The sequence below is a fragment of the Rattus rattus genome, chromosome 11 (assembly GCF_011064425.1).
Source record: "Rattus rattus isolate New Zealand chromosome 11, Rrattus_CSIRO_v1, whole genome shotgun sequence".
NCBI classification, from domain to species: domain Eukaryota; kingdom Metazoa; phylum Chordata; class Mammalia; order Rodentia; family Muridae; genus Rattus; species Rattus rattus.
Genome location: NC_046164.1, coordinates 14,101,949 through 14,111,952, shown reverse-complemented (window position 1 = coordinate 14,111,952; position 10,004 = coordinate 14,101,949).

Here is a 10,004-nt window from a genome sequence, read left to right as displayed (position 1 = left end):
CATCAGTCAGGTGATCCGGTCAGTCATGTGACCGCTCCCCCCTGGAACCCATAAGGAGGGACCCCAACCCTGGAACGCTCTCTGAGCTCCCCAGAGTCCCCTTCATCACGCTGCTGTCTGTGGTGTATCTCTGATAAGCCTCTTGTCCGAAAGGACAGCTGGCCTCAGTGTCCCACTCTTGAACCCCAAAGCCAAAACTTGTAGACGAGCTGTGAAATTAGCACGCGGTCTGGATAATAACGAAGGACTGAAGTTAATCAGGTTGAAAGTGGTAAAAGCGGCTTGCACTCCAGCTTTCGTTGGTTTATTTGTCGGCGACACAAATTTTTATTTGTCGGTGACACAAATTCTAAGTTTTAAGTCCATCGCCAACTTTGGCCTTTTGAAACACACGGTAAGGCACTGGCTCTACGGTAAGGCACTGGCTCTTAAAGCCAGATCAATCAAATACTAACCGTATTCTAAAATCCGAAGCACTCTTGGGATGGGACAGCAAGAAGAAACAAAGAAGAAACGACTCTGCCGTAACGGGTTACAATACTTTAGGGCATTGCTTTCCAGACTATGCTACCCTTAAAATACCCGTTTAGAAAAACCTAAATTTTCTCCCACCCCTAGCCCAAACCTGGTTACTGATAGGTAACTACCTACAAAATAAATATTATACCTTTTATTTCTCTGCACTTTGGGCCGCAAGCCTACCACCCCACAGTTTCCTGGAGATGTGACAGGCATTTCTTTGAGGTAAGAGCACTCAGGAAGATACATCACCTCAGGCTCCTGTCCTGAGAGACGCGTTTATTTCTCCTCTGAACAAATAACAATTAAGAACCCATATGTCCCAGTCATAGCCGTCAGCACACCCATGAACATCTTAGATCCTTCAGCATTATCCCCTGGCTTTCAAATTTTCTGAATCCAGTTCATAATGTAGGCTTTCTTAAAGCAGTGTATCCAGTAAACTCTTTCCTTGTGACTTTGACTAATATCCTTATACAAGCTTTTTTTTTTCTCCAAGATGTATTTACTTTTAAGTGTATAGGGGATTTGCCTGAATTTCTGGGCACCCCAGGTCGTTAGTTCCCACATAGTCCAGAAGAGGACTGGAGCTACAGGCAGCTAGCTGTGCACCATCGTATAGCTGCTAGGATTTGAACCCAGGTCCTCTGGAAGAGAAGCAAGCCAGTGCTCTTAACTGCTGAGCCATCTCTGTAGCCCAGGCATCATTTATCGTTGGCCGCTCTTTCAGATAGCATTTTTCTTAATGAATTGTTGACGTTAAAAAAAAAAAGCATAGTTGTCACTGCAAAAGGTCTTAGTTTCTTCTGGAGCAAAATAAGAATTCCTCTGGCCCCAGGAACACAGATTTAGATTACCCCAAATATCATGTTCCTAGCGGTAACAAGGTTAAGTTTCAGTAGCAAAAGAACAGAGTCCTAAATTAAGACATTTTAAATACATGAATGGAAACAGGTTACAGCAAATTAGTGAAATCCTCTAATTAAGCCCTCAGATGTTATCTGATCTTTGGAATAGAGTCTGTTTATGCATTAAAATGGGGTCTATGTAATAGTCACACGGAAGGCAATAAATAGCTATTTAGATAGATAACCCAAGATAATTTGACTCTGGACCTGTAATTTCAACTCTTCACAGTGATTGATTCCTAAGCAGTTAACCAGCCCTATAGAATATTAATGTAGTTGTGACTTTTTCTAGTAACATCAATTCAATGTGCATTTGAAAGCAGATCCCTAGTAGCTTATGAATGTAAATTCCAGCTCTCAGGAAGCTGGGGCAGAGGGATCAGAAGTTCAAAGCCAGCCTGGCCACATAGAAAATTTATCTAAAAAAGAAAAAAACTGTATTTAAAAAATAAATACCAAGCCGGGCATGGTGGCACTCCAGCACTCCAGAGGCAGAGACAGATGTACCTCTGCAAGTTCGAGGCCAGCCTGGCCTACATGGGGAGTTCCAGAACAGCCAGGGCTATATAGAGAGACCCTGTATCACAAAGCCGTCTCCTAGAGGGGAATGAACAGTAACAAGTAGTAACATCAGACTAGGGGAAGTGCTCAGGGGCCAGACATGTAGCTAAGTTATTAGAGTGCACAAAGCCCTGGAGATTCCTGGTGATCATCTTATAATGCTCAAGCAGGAAGCAGGAGATCAGAAACCCAAGATCATCCTCGAACCACATAACACAATCCAGAGGCTATGCTGCCTCAAGAAAGGAGAAGAGAAAAGAAAGGAAGGATCAGCCAGAGGAGAAGGGGCGAGCTGAGGGGGGCCCTACAAAGGAATAGATATTCTCCTGTGGGTGAAAGTTACTGATTGAGAAAGGATCACTTTCCACTGTAAAAGAAGTGTCTGAAGCTTTCCTGAGACCGAAACGGTTAGCAGAGATGGAAGGATATGAAGTGGCTAGCCACTGGACAAGCTGGGAGAAGAACAGGCCATCTAAGAGCCATCCACTCTGGGGTAGGAAAGAGCTTGCTTGTTAACAAGAGGAAGGTGGGCACAGTGAAGCATTGTAAACGGGTTAAAATCTGCAGAGAGGCTAAGAGGGAAACCTGGGTGGACACCAAGGACTTCCCAGCTGTGGTTCACGTGGAAAATACCTACAGTAAAACGTCATCTTTCCTACACTCCCTGCTGCCCCGTGGCCCTCTGTGGTCAGTGAGATTAAGGTGTAAATTTGCTGTGTGGATCTTGTGAAAACTTGAGGTTTCCATGGTGAGAGAGGGGGGTCTGACTTGCTTCACAAGTACTTTCTATGTCCCTGCTTATCCCTGCTGGGAAAGGGGCAGCTCTACCCTGTCAGAAGCTGTGCTGAGTAAGGTATAATAAGAAGGAACTCTCAAGCCTGGACAACCTTCAAGAAGAACAGAGGAAAACAAATTACAAATTTCTACTTGGCTAAATTATGGTTGGAGATCATATATATGTATGTATGTATGTGTGTGTGTGTATGTATGTATGTATGTATGGCAGACATGTCACATGAGAGTGAAACATCTAGTGAGGTTTTTCTAGATGCTCATGCTGTAAAAGCCACTAAGACCCACAGATTTAGTCTTCACAAACTAGAGAAGTGGCTGGGAGTGGCAGTGTTGCTTTTAATCCACGAAGAGCCAGAAGCAGAGGCAGGTGATCTGAGTTCAAGGCCAGCTGGGTCTAGGCCAGTTAGAGCTTCATAGTAGGTGCAGTCAAGAAAAACAGAAATTGAAACTGGATAAACAGAAATTATCATGGCGGGGCTGAGTACCTGATAGTCAGTTTTCCATGATCTCGATGAGAGACATGAACATGCAGGACGGTCTAGTTGGGGACATGGTTCCCCATGGCTGGTTGGCCCTGTTACTCTTGGGCTTGCAGAGTACAAACAAGCTGGTCACTTTGTGGCCAGGATGTGAAACAAGAAGGGACCAGGGCCAAGGTCCTAATACCCCTTGAAGGGCAATGTCCAAACCATCTTCCAACAGGCCTGCCGCCCAGAGGTTCTCAGTAGCACCACAGTCTGGGAGCCAGACTTAAACATGGTCCTCCTGGGAATGATGACTGCTTTCTTGATGCGTCACTCACTCTCACTTCCCTCTAGCATCATCAACCAGGTCAGATGCTTCCCCCTTCACCCCCACTAGTGAAAACTTTCCTCTTGCTCCTGTGTTCTTTAGCTTCAGCCCACAGGTTCTGCTTTTTGGTGAGTTAATGGGAGATGAAAGAATTTTTTTAAATTCTCAATTAACAAAGCTTGGCTTTCAAGATTAATCCTGTGCTAGAAATTTGAAAATCCCATTTGACAGTCAAGCCTTTGTTCTAATTCATATCTTTCTTCCCCTCTGAAACACTAAAACTATTATTTCAATGGAGAGAGTGCATCAGGCAGTGAGATATGAGAATATTTTAAAAACTCATCTAGAATATTTCAAAAAATTACTCCCGTGGTATTATTCATTTTGATTACACAATTTGAGCAAACTGTTTAACCTCCCTGTGTCTGCTTCTCCACCTGTGAAGTGAGGAGCTGTGACAGTCCACACAGTGGAGCTCTGAGAACCAAGCCTGACAGTTCATAAAATGCCTGATGAAAGTCCCAGTAACTTTGCCTTTCAAGCACTTCCAATCATCTCTACAAACGACCATGCCGCGTCCATGCTACCTCATTCTCGAGGGCTTCAGCTGTGGTTTTCCCTGTGGGGAATGTGGGGAGCAGGAGGGAAGGATACAGACTCAGCACCAAGTTGTACTTAGGTAACTTGTCCAGGTTCGTTCAGCACATCTAATAGTTTGAAAAGGGCCGGAGTGTTCATTTTCTTTCGTAGCCATAACAAATCAGTAATCTGAGTGTGAAATGTATTCTCTCACAATTCTAAAACTCAGTAATCAGTTTCATCATTCCAAATTCAAGATGGCAGCAGGCCCTCATTCTCAGGAGGCTCTACAGGAAAGTCTCTAGGTCCTTGTAACTACGAGCATTCCATGGCTTGTGGTCACATGACTCCAGTCCCTGCTTCTTCTGCCTTTTCCATCCTGCAATCCAGGGTAACAAGCCCATCTCAATCTCAACATCCTTTTTTTTTTTTTTTTTAAGATTTATTATATATGAGTACACTGTAGCTGTCTTTAGACACACCAGAAGGGGGCCTCAGATGTCATTACAGATAGTTGTGAGCCACCATGTGGTTGCTGGGAATTGAACTCAGGACCTCTGAAAGAGCAGACAGTGCTCTTAACCAGTGAGCCATCTCTCCAGCCCCAAATCAACATCCTTAGTCACACTCGTGAAAGCTCTGACTTCCATCAGTTAATATTTAAAGGTTCGGGGAATTTAAGCCTAGTACATTGGGGGATAGTGTTTGCGCTTACTATACCATGATTCAAATTTAGATCTGAATAACTATAACCTTCAATTCCTAACTAAATTAAGCACTGTAGCAGATAGTATAGATATAAACGGAACAAAATCAGTCACATTAGTAATCAGGCTGTCCTTACAAACCAGAGGGTTAGTGAGGGGATAGACAGTGGTTTAAAAAGAAAATCTTAGTCACACGAATAAATACCAAGCCTCAAGTATGACATGTGTCCTAACTAAAGAGTCATGCTGCTTTAGTGGGGATGGGGGTGATGATGAGAGAGCCATAATGGCTGGGAAGGTTGGCTCTAAGAAGCAACACTTGATGTGAGACCTTAAGGAAGAGTAACAATCACTGGACATACTATAGAAAAAAGCCTTGAACCGCTTGTGCTGCAAAAGATGCAGCACATTAAGTGCTCAGAAAAATGAGTTCCCTCTTTCCCTCTGTTCCTTAAAGAATCTGCTAGGACATTGCCGGAGAGAGGACTGAGGTTAAGAGAACTGGTTCCTTTTCTGGAGGAGCCGAGTTCCATTCCCCAGCACCCCATAGTCACAGACAGCTATCTGTAACTCCAGTCTGGAGGGATCCAAAGCCACCATCTGACCTCCTAGGGCACCAGATAGGTACATGGTGCATAGGCATGCATTCAGGCAAAACATCCATACATAAAAATAAATAATAAAGGTGCTACTAATAAAAAAGGAATCTAGTAGGGCAGCTGCAAGATTATTCTTGTCAGTACATTGCAAGTACAATGTGGCTATACAATACCCCTTTCCTCAGAGTCTTTCTAACCAATACAGTGTGTGCCTGTGGGGTACCCTCCCCCAGAGTCTTCCTAACCAATAGTGTGTGCCTGTAGGGTACCCTCCCCCAGAGTCTTCCTACCCAATAGTGTGTGCCTGCCTGTAGGGTTCCCTCCCCCAGAGTCTAACTAACCAATAGTGTGTGCCTGTAGGGTACCCTCCCCCAGAATCTTCCTAACCAACAGTGTGTGCCTGTAGGGTACCCTCCCCCAGAGTCTTCCTACCCAATAGTGTGTGCCTGCCTGTAGGGTTCCCTCCTCCAGAGTCTAACTAACCAATAGTGTGTGCCTGTAGGGTACCCTCCCCCAGAGTCTTCCTAACCAATAGTGTGTGCCTGTAGGGTACCCTCCCCCAGAGTCTTCCTAACCAACAGTGTGTGCCTGTAGGGTACCCTCCCCCAGAGTCTTCCTAACCAATACAGTGTGTGCTTGTAGAGTACCCTCCCCCTCAGTTTTTCTAACTTGCACTGCAGCATATCATACAACATTGTCTCCAGCATTCATAGTTGAGTAGAATAAATTTTAATAAGTATATACTATTTGTATATACTTAAGCAATGCAGAAACCAAAAAGCGAATCCTTAGTCTACCATGCCAAGAAACAAGCATTTTCTCAGTTACACAGCATTCTGAGGTGGGACACATCAAGGATGTTCAGAGAGCCCAAGAAACACTCTGCAACTAAACAAACAAACAGCTTTGGTTTATCTCAGAGTCGCTGTTCAACAAGACAGACTCGTTCATGTTTACAGTGTGTTGCTATGTGTTGCAAGAAAGAGATTTCAGGAAATGTGCTTTTGTCGTTGAAAATAAGTACTTTTCAAGGTTTTTCATCAACATTTTTACATGAAATAAACTTATTTAAGCAGCTAGTTGGAAACAAATATGCATGAATTTTGTTTATAATAATTGTGTTCCCTGTAGTGTGTGCTCCATAAGGAAATTCCCATCGATACATTAAGATCAACTAAAAACTAAGTGATAAAGCCAGGCTCGGAACATGTGCCTGTGTTTCCAGCAACCACAAGTCTGAAGCAAGAGGATCATGATATTGAGGGCAGCTGGGTCTAAACAGCAAGATGTATTTCAAAAAAGACTGGGACCACTTCAGTTATTTTGAGTATGTGCAGTTAAATGAAGCCACAAGCCACGTGTAGTATAAACCTATGTGAATACCCAAGAATTATCCTGGAAGACTCCTGTTGTCTAATTTCCACATGTAAGACATTAGCAAATCCTATTGCTTAGATTCATTTTCACTCTTCAAACCTCAGTCTCTCTGTTCAAACCCATAACAGCTTTTTCTTGCTCTCCTGTGATCATTTCTACTTGTCTTCCGTGTATGTAAGTGCACCAGGTACATGCAGTGCCCATGGAAGCCAGAAGAGGACAGCAAATCCCCTGGAACTAGAGCCGTGAGTCACCGTAAGGATCTGAGAAACAGCTGAACCATCTTTCCGACCCCCACACCCGCCCCCTCAATGATTTCAGATGTACTTAGAATTCATATAAGAGCTCGAAAAGTGCTTGCCACATGACCCTGATAATCGGATTTCAATCTCCAGAGCCTATGTAAAGGTGGAAGGAAAACCAGCTGCACAGAGTTGTCCTCCACATGCACACAGCAATATACACACAATTTTTTAAAATGAAATCAAATTACTATAGCTTGTAAGATCTTGCATACTCTGGCCTTGGCTTAGTTTTAAAACTTCACTTTACAACACTCTCCTCCTTGATCGCTATGTCAACCATGTTCTCTTATCACATGTTCTCTTATCAATTGCATCCAGTAATTGCTGCCACAATCAGTTCTGCTCGTGTCTAAACTTAGAACACACCAAACTCACCTGGATACCATCTCTATCTGCCATAGGGACTTTCTGATGCCAGGGTTGTAAGATACACCCTACAGGGACCCAGTATGATTATACTAGAGGCCATCTGCCCTTCTGGAAAGTACGAAGTGACAGAGTATAAATGACTCATCAGAATCACAAGTCTCAACCTCCTACATCATCATGCGTGATCAGCACAACTCTGCAGTCCTTGGCTTTGACTTTCCACTGTTTCACAGCTCCTGCTTTCATCGCCCTAGAACCATTCAAACCTAGAATCACCTCAAAAGACCCCCACAAGTGTCTTGGGCTCTGCTTTTCTGACATCTGAGCTGTGACTTGATATGAGAATTGCCTGACAATGAGCTGTCCAGGGTAGGATTCTGACTCAGCGTGTAGACTTCGTGGCAGATGATTAAATGGAGAAATGATAACGGAGAGAGTGCAGTAGTAAAATCCCTACCAAACCCCACTTCTGTGGGTGGCATTGGCTCTCCAATGATCGGAGAAGTCATTAGGCTAAGGAGTAAAGTTGACTGGCTTAGAAATGGTTCAGTCAATCAACAACCCCAAAATATACCAAATTTTTGAGGTTTTTATCACCATTTAAACACCTTATATACTCAACATGTAGTACATTGAACTAAAGTGCAGGCCTAATGTTTAGTTCTAAAGGTAGTTGAAGTTCAAAGATGAATGCACTTTTCCTAAGTGTCAAAGTGGGTCCGAGTAAAAAAAGGGCAAGATCTCAAGGGCTGGGATGGGTATGTTTAGGGTAGAAGAAAAGAACCTAGAACTTCCAGGACAGGTCAAGTCCAACAAAATGAATTACTAATTCTAAAAGGGAACTAGCAAGATGCAGAATTGGCTACTGAGAAATGGAGGTTTTTAAGAAGAGAGGCACAGCAGGCTTGTACAGAGTCTGATAGGACAGGGACAGAATGCCCAAGTCTTGAAGAGCCTTTCTTTACAGGCTGAGATAGAGGCCTGCTTGAAGAGGGCGTGGCCTTGGTTTACTGAATGACAGACCAATCATCTTTGTCCACTCACTGAAATGTCTCAAGATTACCCACCTGTGTCTTATGGAGACTATACATCTAAGTTGCCAGAAAAATCTGTTCAGAGAGTGGCTTCTTCCCCAGAGTTAACAGTAAATGTCACTAGCTTCTGGCTGCTGGCTGCTGGCTGCTGTGCACTGCAGAAAACAGGTAGCCTCACACACCTGCACAGAGAAGTCAGGATCAGGAATTCTTTTTTCTTTCTCTTTTTCTGGTTGGTTGGTTAGGCTTTCATTGTTGGTGTTGTTCCTCTCATAACTTAACCGTGAGCGTAGCTAGCAGAGGAAAAAAAAAAAAAGATGTAAAGGAATCGGGAGTTTTCATGAATCAGGTAGAGAAGGGTGGCTTTGGAATGAAAAAGCAGTAAGTCAGGAGGAAGCATAAAAACAAGGAACGGAATCCAGAAAGGAAATGTAAGGGTGGGCAGGTGGCTTGTTGCACAAGCTTCAAACAGGAGTTCAAGTCCTCAACTCCTGCATAAAGCAGGCCACCTATAATCACCGTGCTTATGGAGCAGAGACAGGCAGACTGGTTATCTAACTAGCTGAATAGGGAAGCTCAGGTACACTGAGAGAACCTACCTTAGTAAATAGAGAGGGATCAGTCAAGGAAGACACTATTGGCCTCTACACACACACACACACACACACACACACACACACACACACACGCATGCACACATATCACACAAGCATACATACCACGCACATCACATCACCCAAGTAGGCAAAAAAAAAAGTAGAAGCAAAATGTAACTGCAGAAATGATAGATAGGGAGATGCTATTGACCTGGCAGCATCCCCTTGTGACTCTAGGTTCTACAAACCCTTGGAGTTGTTTTCAGAATATTGCTGGAAGGCCTCTGTTAAACTTTGCCCTGAGAGCCTGCAGAAATGATATTAAAATGTTAGCCTTGTCTTAGCATTTGGAAAAATTGTCAGCATGCTTGGGGACATGGGTACATTAGAGTGAGTTTGTATATGAGATGAAAGAGTCCACTGTGTCCTCTAAGAAGGTCCAGAGGATCTCAGACTCTTCCTGTGAAGCAAAAAGTTAGGAAGACCCTAGTGTCTTCTACAGCTTGATAGCCAAGATCCTGCTGAGATGCTGCCATGGAATTGTGCTTCCTTCTGCTAGAGGAGCAAAAAAGACTTAAAATGGCCAGCACCACAGAGGCAAGGTGAGCATAAATGCCACAAAGGACAACAAGCCTAAAGGAGAATGATTACCAACCCACAGAGAACCTTGACCATGACACTAAAGATTCCTAAGACATGTATGGGTATAACTTGAATTAAAGAGAGAAGGAGAGGCAGAGAGAAGGGAAGGAGAGACTTGCCATCAGTAGTCATAGTAGATAATCATGACCTTTTGCCCAGTTTGTCACTATGAACTTTGATCCAGAGTCACTGATCAAAGGAGAGTACTAAACTGACAGCAC